This window comes from Pteropus vampyrus, unplaced genomic scaffold (genome assembly GCF_000151845.1).
Source record: "Pteropus vampyrus isolate Shadow unplaced genomic scaffold, Pvam_2.0 Scaffold663, whole genome shotgun sequence".
NCBI lineage: Eukaryota > Metazoa > Chordata > Mammalia > Chiroptera > Pteropodidae > Pteropus > Pteropus vampyrus.
Window position 1 is genome coordinate 482408 of NW_011889444.1, and position 9837 is coordinate 492244.

At 44.2% G+C, this 9837-nt stretch overlaps 1 long non-coding RNA gene across 2 annotated transcripts in view; it reads left to right on the top strand.

Annotated features, from left to right (window-relative positions):
- Nucleotides 1-9598, top strand: part of LOC105309054 — an 82201-nt gene extending 72603 nt beyond the window's left edge. The window contains exon 5 of one of the 2 annotated variants that reach the window (XR_002778209.1): nt 9244-9598. This is a non-coding gene — a long non-coding RNA (uncharacterized LOC105309054). The remainder of the gene's footprint in view (nt 1-9243) is intronic. The other variant, XR_897363.2, reaches the window with a different exon arrangement.
- Nucleotides 9599-9837: the final 239 nt, after the last annotated feature.

Consider the following 9837-nt stretch of genomic DNA (forward strand, 5'->3'; position numbering starts at 1 on the left):
TCTTCTTCCTCCTCCTCCTCTCCCCCCTCTACCCCCAACATTTTCTGTAATACTGGTTTGGTGGTGATGAATTCCTTTAGCTTTTTCTTGTCTGGGAAGCTCTTTATTTGTTCTTCGATTCTAAATGATAACTTTGCTGGGTAGAGTAATCTTGGTCGTAGGTCCTTGTTTTTCATCACTCTGACTATTTCCTGCTAGTCTCTTCAGGCTTGCAAAGTTTCTATTGAAAAATGAGCTGCCAGTCTTATGGGTGCTCCCTTGTAGGTAACTAACTGCTTTCTCTTGCTGCTTTTAAGATTTTCTCTTTGTCTTTAATCTTTGGCATTTTAATTATGTTGTGTCTTGGTGTGGGCCTCTTTGAGTTCATCTTGTTTGGTGCTCTCTGTGCTTTCTGGACTCATATGTCTATTTCATTTACAAGATTAGGGAAGTTTTCCATCATTATTTCTTCAAATAGGTTTTCAATTCCTTGTTCTCTTTTCCTTCTGGTATCCCTATGATGTGAATGTTGGTACACTTGATGTTGTCCCAGAGGCCCCTTAAACTGTCCTCATTTCTTTGGATTCTTCTTTTTCATTGCTGTTCTGATTGGGTATTTTCTGCTACCTTGTTTTCCAAATTGCTGATTTGATCCTCTGTTTCATCTAATCTACTGCTGATTCCTCCTAAGGTAGTTTTCGTTTCAGTTATTGTATTCAATTCTGTTTTTTTTCTTTTTGTTTTCTATCTGTATTTCATGTTTTCTATCTCTTTGTTAAAATTCTCACTGAGTTCATCTACTCTACTTTTAACTTCATTAAGCATCCTTATAATCAGTGTTTTGAACTCTGCCTCTGGTAGATTGCTTGGCTCTATTTCATTTAGTTCTTTTTCTGAAGCTTTGCTCTGTTCTTTGATTTGGGACATGCTTGTGTCCCCATTTTGGCTGCCTCCTTGTGTTTGTTTCTATGTATTAAGTAGAGTTGCTATGTCTCCTGGTCTTAGTAGAGTGGCCTTATATTATAGGTGTCCTGTTAGGGCCTAGCATCACAGTCTTCCTTGGTTACCTGAGCTGGGCGCTCCAGGTATGTCTCTTGTATGGGTTGTGTGTGCTCTCCTTGGTTGTTGTTTGCACATGAATGGGAGAGATTGACTTTTGGCCGATTGGTTGTGAGGACTGGCTGGTGACTACAGTGGAGGAACTTTTACACAGTAGCTGACCCTATGAAGCAAGATTGGCTTTAGGAGGGCTGTGGTGCCTGCCCAGTCTGCCCTCTGGGTGTGTCATCCTCAAATGCAGCCCCAGGTGGTGCTCCAGCTTGGTCAGAAGCCTACCACCAGGCATGCTGGCACTGGGGCCTCCTGGGAAAGGCCTGGCTGCAGGCGAAGTTCAGCTATAGCCTTTGCCCTGCCCGGGGCCACTTAGCATGAGCCATCAAGCAATCTGCAGATGGCTGACACCTGTGCTGGGGTTGAAGATGTATTGAAAGGCCATGCCATGAACCAAGGCCGCCAGCTTCCAGTGCCAGGCTTGGGGCTGCTCAGCAAGAGGTACAGGGTACACTGAGATCAGATGCTGCTTGTTTACATTTTGTGAACCTTTGAGAGATTTTAGGAAAGTCCACAGCATGAACCAAGATAAGCCATTTGTATGGAAAAGTCATTGGATGTGGCTTGGGTTGGCCCAAAAGTTGGGCGGGGTGAGATCTCAGGGTATCACCAGGCTAGGACAACCAGTATTAGCCAGGTTGATGGAAACTCAGATATGGGAACCACCTGGGTCTGCATTCCAGGAGTTGGGAAGGCTCAACAAAAAAGCAATGGCTTCTGCCAGCACTTCTCTCTGGGAGAAAACTGCCCCCTCAGCCCTCGTCCTGAACTGAAGCTTCCTCGAACTGAAGCTAGTCAATTCAGTTCCTCCCCGTATGTCCCTGGCATCTTTTGAGCCTCTGCCCCAGTGCTGGAGCTCAGAGTGAGTGAGTCCAACAGCGTGTAGGTTGCTGTGTGGGACCCCTGCAGCTCTCTGCCCCACTCAGCCACTATCTGCTGATTTTCACATCTAGGTTTTGTGGGGACTTCTCTTCCCAGCCCTGGAATCCTGGGTTGAGAAGCTGGGTGTGGGGTCGGGAACCCTCACTCCTCCAGGAGGACATCCACAGCAGAGATAGTCCTCTCAATTTTCAATCCACATGCTGGTGTGTGACCAGTTTGTTCTATGTCTCTGCCCCTCCTGCCAGTCTCAAGGTGGCCCCTTCTGTATGCCCTTAGTTGTAGGACTTCTGTTCAGCTATACTTCAGCTGATTTTCAATGATGGCTGTACCGTAGTTTAGTTGTAATTTTTATGTGATTGTGAGAGGAAGTCAACACAGTATTTACCTACTCTGTCATCTTGACTGGAAAATCCTCTCTAGTAATTTTTATATTTTGCAGTCCAAACCTATTCCCGAATCTGTGTAACCATGCCTTACTTGCAGTAAATGGTTTGGTGTCACTCAACTTCAGGGGATCCCCTGCTGAAATCCTCTTATAGGCTCAATGCTTTCTGGCTCAACACATTGTTGTCAATTGGACCATGTTTTTAGTTCATGTGTTCCACCCACAAATGGAATGTCTTTTCCATCTTAACTTAGCATTTATCATGCACTGTGGCTGTAACTTTTGCAGTTTGAGGTGCAACAGCAAAACTAGCATGAATTTGTTTTTCTTTGTTCACAATTTCACGTGTAGAAGATTTGTTCTTAGCATAGATAAGCAACCTCAGCATACAATTTTTTTCTTTCCTTATAAAGTCAAGAACTTTCACCTTTTCACTCAAAGGAAGCACTTTACCGCTTCTTTTTGGCACATCTGAATTGCCAGCACCACCACTTTTACACTTTGGGGCCACTGTTAAGTAAAATAAGAGTCACTTGAACACAAGCACTGTGATACCAGGACAGTCGATAACAGGCAGGTAGCATAACATATACAACATGGATACACTGGACAAAAGGATGATTCACATCCCAGGTAGGATGGAGTGAGATGGTAAGAGATTTTATCAAACTACTGAGAACAGCATGCAATTTAAACTTATGAATTGTTTATTTCTGGAATTTTACATTAATATTTTGGACTGTAGTTGACCATGGGTAACTGAAACTGTTGAAAGTGAAACTGTGGATAAGGGGAAACTACTGTATTCTATCTCACATCCTTTGCCTTCAGAAAGCTATATGTTTTGAATCTCCCTCCTATGATTTGCCACCAAAGTGAACCTTCTTAACAAGTTGATCACATTTTCTCTCTCTCTCTGACCCTCTTGTACTCTGTCTTCCCACACCTAGAACCGGTCATTTTTCATGCCTAGTGTGTAGGGCTGTAGACTTACTTTAACACTTACCACAAGCAGTGTTGTGCCTACCACAAGCAGGCATGTAAGAGAATAAGCCTCCCTATTATATCTAGCACGCTTGGAGTCAAAATCCCCTCCACCTCACTCTCAGACCCACACCTCCCTCCATGAGGCGTTCTCATATGCCTTGCATGGTGTAGCGTTTTCTCTCCCTCTTTCTCGCTCACTTGCTCGCTCTCACATGCACTCTCTCTCGCTCCTCCCTTCCTCTGTCCCTCTTCCCCTCTCTCTCCCCTACTCCTTTCCTCCCTCCCTCTCTCAGAAGATTGAGCCTTCATTTTTGGGTCCTCTTTCTAAACACTGGCATGTAAAATTTTGAGATTTTTTTATCGTGTGTCCTCTATGCATGGTCCAGTGTTGTTTCACTTGTAAAATAGTGATGGTAATGATTACCTTGTAAATATTTTATGAGGACTTAATGAGCTAACATATGGAAAGCACTTAGAACAGTGCCCTGTAGAAAACACCATAATGATGCTTGGAATAAAAATAAAGAAAAAGAAAGCAAGAAAATGGGAAAAAATAGGTAGTAGTGAACATTCCTGAAGGTACATATGTGAACTAACATGAAGACATACCTTCTCATTACAGCATGTCTGGGGCACAGTTATATACAGTTATATATAACTCTGTGTGTGTACGTGTGTGTGTATCTCCAAGTTATCTGGGACACACACACACACACACACACACATGCACACAGTGTACAGGAGAGCAAGCCTCCTGACTTGTTTTCTCTCTTACATGCCTTGAGTGTAGGACTGTTGCCATCTTAATTACCCTCCCACACCCAAGGCTTGCAGGAGGGTGAGCCTTCTCATTCCTCTCCAGTGCACAGGCATGAGCACAAACACACACATGGAAGATGGTTTTGGTCTTAATGTAGCCTCTTCACTGCTACCAAACCTGCCATGGATGACTGTCCCACTCCATGTGTACCCCTCCTGGCTTACCCACCAGCACCTCTCCCTTGGCTGGATCCCTTGCTGCCCATGGGCAACCCCCAGGCTGATGCACCTTGCTTTCTAGAGCATTCCACATGTTGTGCCAAGAGAGTGAGCCTTTCCCTGCTCCCTCTCTCACATCCCTTGCATGGTGGAGGGTGCACTTGCTGAAAACCCCTCCCACATGCAGGGTTTGCAGGATGGTGAGCCTCAGCTTTCCTTGCTCTCTTGTGCATGTACGCACATACACCCCTTTGCAAAAAGATGGACACATACAGGTGGTGTAAAGGAGAACAACTCACTGCCCTGTGTCCTTTCTTGCACCTCAGTCCTACATAGATCTTGCAGGAGAAGGAGTTTTCTCTTGCCTTTTTTTCTTATACAAAGTATAGGTCTTCACAGTCAGTGACAAGGATAACCTAGAAGGAGGGAATCTTTAGACCTGTTCCTTCCTTGCCAGCACCTATGGGGAAGGAGAGAAATCCTTTTTAGTACTCCCATACATGGGGTGTGATGGAAAGGAGGCCTTGTAGCTAATGCTCACGAACTCAATGTGTAAGGGAAATTAAGGAGCATCTGTTCCTTAACACAATGGAAGTGCACACACACAGGTACATGCCTTCTCAACTGCATACTTACTTGCATGAGAGGGTAGTGTCTTCTTAGACAGTCACATAGACATGAGTCAGAGTGTAAGCTTTCTCTGTACTAGTTCCAGACCCAGGATTTGCAGTTGATTCATTCAATGAGTCATTCATTTAGTCAACAAATATTTATTGAGCATCTACTATGTGTTGGGTACTCTACTACACAACAGGGATACATCAGTGATAAAAAGACAAGAATCCCTGTCCTAGTTGGGGGTGGAAGATAGGCAATGAACAAAGTGAGTAGGTAAAATACGTAATGAGCCAATAGGTGATAAGTGCTCTGAGGAATCATAGAGCAGGAAAGGGGGATAAGGAGTGGGTAAGGCAGTGGCAGTGGAAACAGCGGTGGAGTTTCAGGATCAAATTGGGCAATCAGGAAAGGTCTACTGTATTCTAGGAATATCAAGGATGCCATTGTGGCAGGAGCAGGGGTGGGAAGTAGCAAGATATAGAGGAAAGGGAAAGCTAATGATTAGTATGTATCTCTAAACAGTGAGAAATCTTGTTTACAAAAATCATAACCATAATACCATTATTACACTTAACAATCTCTTAACGTCATCAAATATCCACTGTTCAAATTTCTAATTGTCTCAAAAATATCATAAACTAGGATTCAAATAAAGTCCATACATTTTATTTGGTTGGTAAGTATCCGTAGTCTCTGAATTATAACTTCCTCCTCCATCTATATTTTTTCTCTGCTTATAATTTATTTGCTGGAAGAAAGTGAACCATTTTTCCTGCAGTTTCCCACAGGCTGGATTTTTCTGATTGTATCCTTGTGGTGTAGTTTACATGTTCCTTTTCCATGTTTGTATTTCCACACATGCACATACACATAAGCAAGGTAGACAGGAGGATGAGCATGCATGGGAGGCCCACATGTGGCTAATAACAGGCAGGTGAGTGTTCAGAGACAGGATACACTGGAGCCTTGGGTTTCATACTCATGGGGGCAAATGTCTCCATTCTCTTACATTCACTTGTTTTTTTCTCTCCCCTCACACACACACTCACGAAATTCACTTTCTGACTCATTCCCCTCTCTCTGGGTACTCCTTGATACACACAGTCCCATAAAGCATTCAGGAGATTGAGCCATTCACCTGCTACATCCCTCTCGCACTCTCACCTTCAGTTTGTAGAAAATGTAACATCTGTGACATGCAATGAAGTGAAGGTCAATAAAGTGAGGTATGCCGTAGTGATAGCTGTGTGCCAGGTGCTGTGCTCCACTTTATGTTCGTCATCCTATTTCATTTTTATTGGCACCATTAAGAGGTGGGCTTTATTGTCCCCATTTTTCAGAAGTGTACCTGACCTTGGGAAAATCGGGTTGATTCTATAAACTAATTCGTAGTAGAGCTTGGATTTGAACTGGGGTTTGAGGATACCAAAGTCCATGGTTTTTCCCTACACCATTGTTGGCCCAGACCAGCATCACCTGGGAACCTGTAAGAAATGCAAATTCTTTGGCCCTACCGCAGGCCTATGGGATCAGAAACCCCTGTAGTCTCTATATTGCCAAGCTCTCTGGGTGATTCTGATGCATGTTGAAATTTGAGTACAACTGCACTCACCTATACTGTCTTCTGGTCACATATTCACACAAAGGATTTGGGGGATAATGAGCTTTGGTGATATCTCACATTCATTTTCTTCCTCTTGCTCACTCTCCTCTATCCTCCCAGTCTCTTTGTTCTTGTAGATTTATACCTTTTTGTCGTTTTTTTGTTATTATCCAAGAGAAGACAAAATATGTCTTCAGCTAGACATTTTTAATGTGATGTTCAAGAATCTTCACAAGTAAACACCCTTTCTGTGAAGAAGAGTGAGCCCTCTTGTTAAACCCTCGAGGGGCCTTCTGCCCTGCTCCCCCTCTCTAATCCTTGCTACCTGGGTGAGAGTGCTGTTGGAATGCAATGCACCTGGGCAAGGATTCCGAGAGTGAGAGCTTCATCTTCATTTAGGACAGAGCACCTTTCCATCCTCTATCTCTTCCACAAATATTTACGGGTTGCCTCTTTTATACATGCTACTAAATTGTGCAATGAACATATAGTAGTAAATAAGACATGCCTGGTTCCTGCCCTCATGTTGCTTACAGTCAAGGGAGAAGAATGGAATTCCTCATTAGCCATTGCACTTACATGCCCCAAAGGTGGATGGGTCACAGTAGACTTCTTATTGCCACTGTCACCCACAAATACACAAAATCATGAATGTTCTCTGATCTCACACAGAACTATACAGGAGGGAACATTCTCTGCCTCTGTACAATCACTCATAAATGACACTATACATGAGAACAAGAATCTGTCATAGCTGCATGTGTGCACACACACACATGAAGGACAGGTGCCTGAGCCTTGTCTGCTCTCCCTCTCAAATCCTTGGAACCTAGGTGTGAGTGCTGTTTTAGTGCAACACACCTATTCAAGGATTCAAAGAAGCCGAGCCTTGTCTGCATGTAGAAGGACTGGGTACCTATACATCACCTCTTTTACTTTCCCACATTCTTTCAAATATTTGAGTTTGCTATGAGGTGCCAGCCCCTGCACTGGCTGCTAGAGATATAGTGGTGAATAAGATAGACAAGATCCCTAGCCCAGAGTCCTCATCTCTGGGCTCTCTAAAGGACAGCTATGGGAGAATGGACTTCATTCTCTGTGGACAGGCTTACCTCTATGTCAGGCCATGAACTTTCTCCTATACCAGCTTACTGTATGTCAGATACTATAATGGAGAAACATACTCTGGGTGATGAGACTGACACAACCAGTTGTTGCCCTTAATGAGCTTATAGCTTAGCAGAGGAATGGAAAAGAATAAAGTATCCCTTTTACTGTGCCATCCTCCAACATGTACATGCACATGTGTGACTGCATACAGATTGTGCCAGCCTTCTTGTTATCTTCCAAACACACAGCCAACCATGCAGACTCTCATGTATGATCTGAAAAACACGCCACTCACAGTACATATTTAGAGGCTTTTTCTGAGAGAAAATGGCCATATGACCTTGTGTATGAGAATGAATACATATGTGCACCCTGGTCAGATGTATCAAGCTTATTAAATACATGTAGTGATGCTTTGTAGAAATAGGACTTAGAGAGTTAAATATGCACATGCACACACAAACAGGGTACAGGTGCCTGATCTTTCTGCTCTGCTCCCCCTCTCTCATCCTTTGTCTCTGGTTGAGAGTGCTTTCAAAATGCAATGCACTGGGGCAAGGATTCTGGAGGGTGAGCCTCCTTTGAGTGTAGATGAACAGAGGATCTGTACATCACCTCTCAGCTGCTTACTGCATGCCTGCCTGCCCTCTGTCCCTCATTCATTCTTTTCTTTCCACAAATAGTATTCATTAGGTACTGTGCTGAGCATTGGACACAGAAGAGTGAACAAGACAGACCAGGGAGGAGAATGGACTTTATCACCACCCACCACCCCTGCATGTACCGAGAGGGAGTGGGCCAGTTTGGGGACTCCTTATCTACCCCCCCCCACCAACTTACACACAAGTGTGATACTTCTCATTCCTGATCTCACACTGATATGTGTAGGAGAACCTCTTTACTTTAGTTCCATCCTACGTAGACGTCCTGGGCAAGAACAGTGAGCCTTTTTGTTAAATGCACACACAGAGGGTGCAGGTGCTAGAATCTTCTGTTCTGGCTCCCCCTCTCTAATCCTTGCTACCTGGGTGAGAGTGCTTTCTGAATGCAATGCACCTGGGCAAGGATTCTGAGAGAGGCAGCACCATCTTCAATAGGACAGAGCACCTCTGTGTTTTCCTCTCCTCCTTTCTACAACTACCTGTTGAGTACCTACTCTATTTCAGGTGTTGTGCTCGGTAGCTGGCCTACAGGAGAATGAGCCACATCCGTCCTTGCAGGTTGCAGAATGGACTCCTCATTCATTATTCTCGTATGTCCTGAGGGTGGGTGGGCTGTGCATTGGGACTTGACATGCTCCTCCCATCCTGGTCTCATACCAGATGTGAGTAGGAGAATCTTCTAAACCTCAGTACAATCCCACACACACTGTGCAGGAGAAGGGCCCAAATGGGTAAACACACACAGACACATAATGCAGAGTGGGCCCCTGACCAGGAGCATCAATTTCCTTCATTCAGTGTAGGTGTCAGTGCTGTCTTGAATCACTGCCCCTGTTCAAGGACTTCAAAGAAAGGAGCCTTGTCTACATTTAGAAGGTTAGAATTCTTTGTGTGGCAACTTTCCCTCCTCTTTTTTCTTCCTTCCACAGATATTTGAGTGTCTACTAGATGCCAGGTACTATGTCAGTCACAGGACATAGTAGAGATCAAAACAAACAAGGTTGCTACCCTTACATTCAGGCGGGAGACTAATGAACACACTATGACACATGGATGCTGTGCACTAATAGGCCGCTGTTCAGAAGAATGAATTGGGTAGGTCTTTATGTTCCTTGCTACCTGTTCTGCGAAAATAAACACATGGAGGTTTTGCTACAGTGAGATTTCTCACCACCCCATTCTCCAGACACACCCAATGACATAGACCTGCATGCAGACACTCCCACCCCAGCAGGCAGACCAGAGATCTTTCCTAACCCTCCCATCAATAGGGGCTAAATGAGGGAGCTCTTCTTACTGCTGTTCTTAGTGCTGCTGTGTGTGAGAGAGATCCTTTTCTTTACCTTTATGTACAGTTACACGTGAACACACTATATGCAGAAAAGTGAGCCTTCCCTGTAAACACACACACACGGCACTCAGGTATAGAAATACAGAAGGTGTATTCTCTATACATGGAGCTGTATCCATGGTGTGCATAGTATATTGAGTGTAATTAGCAGTGTCCTTTTGCCTGTGTCCAG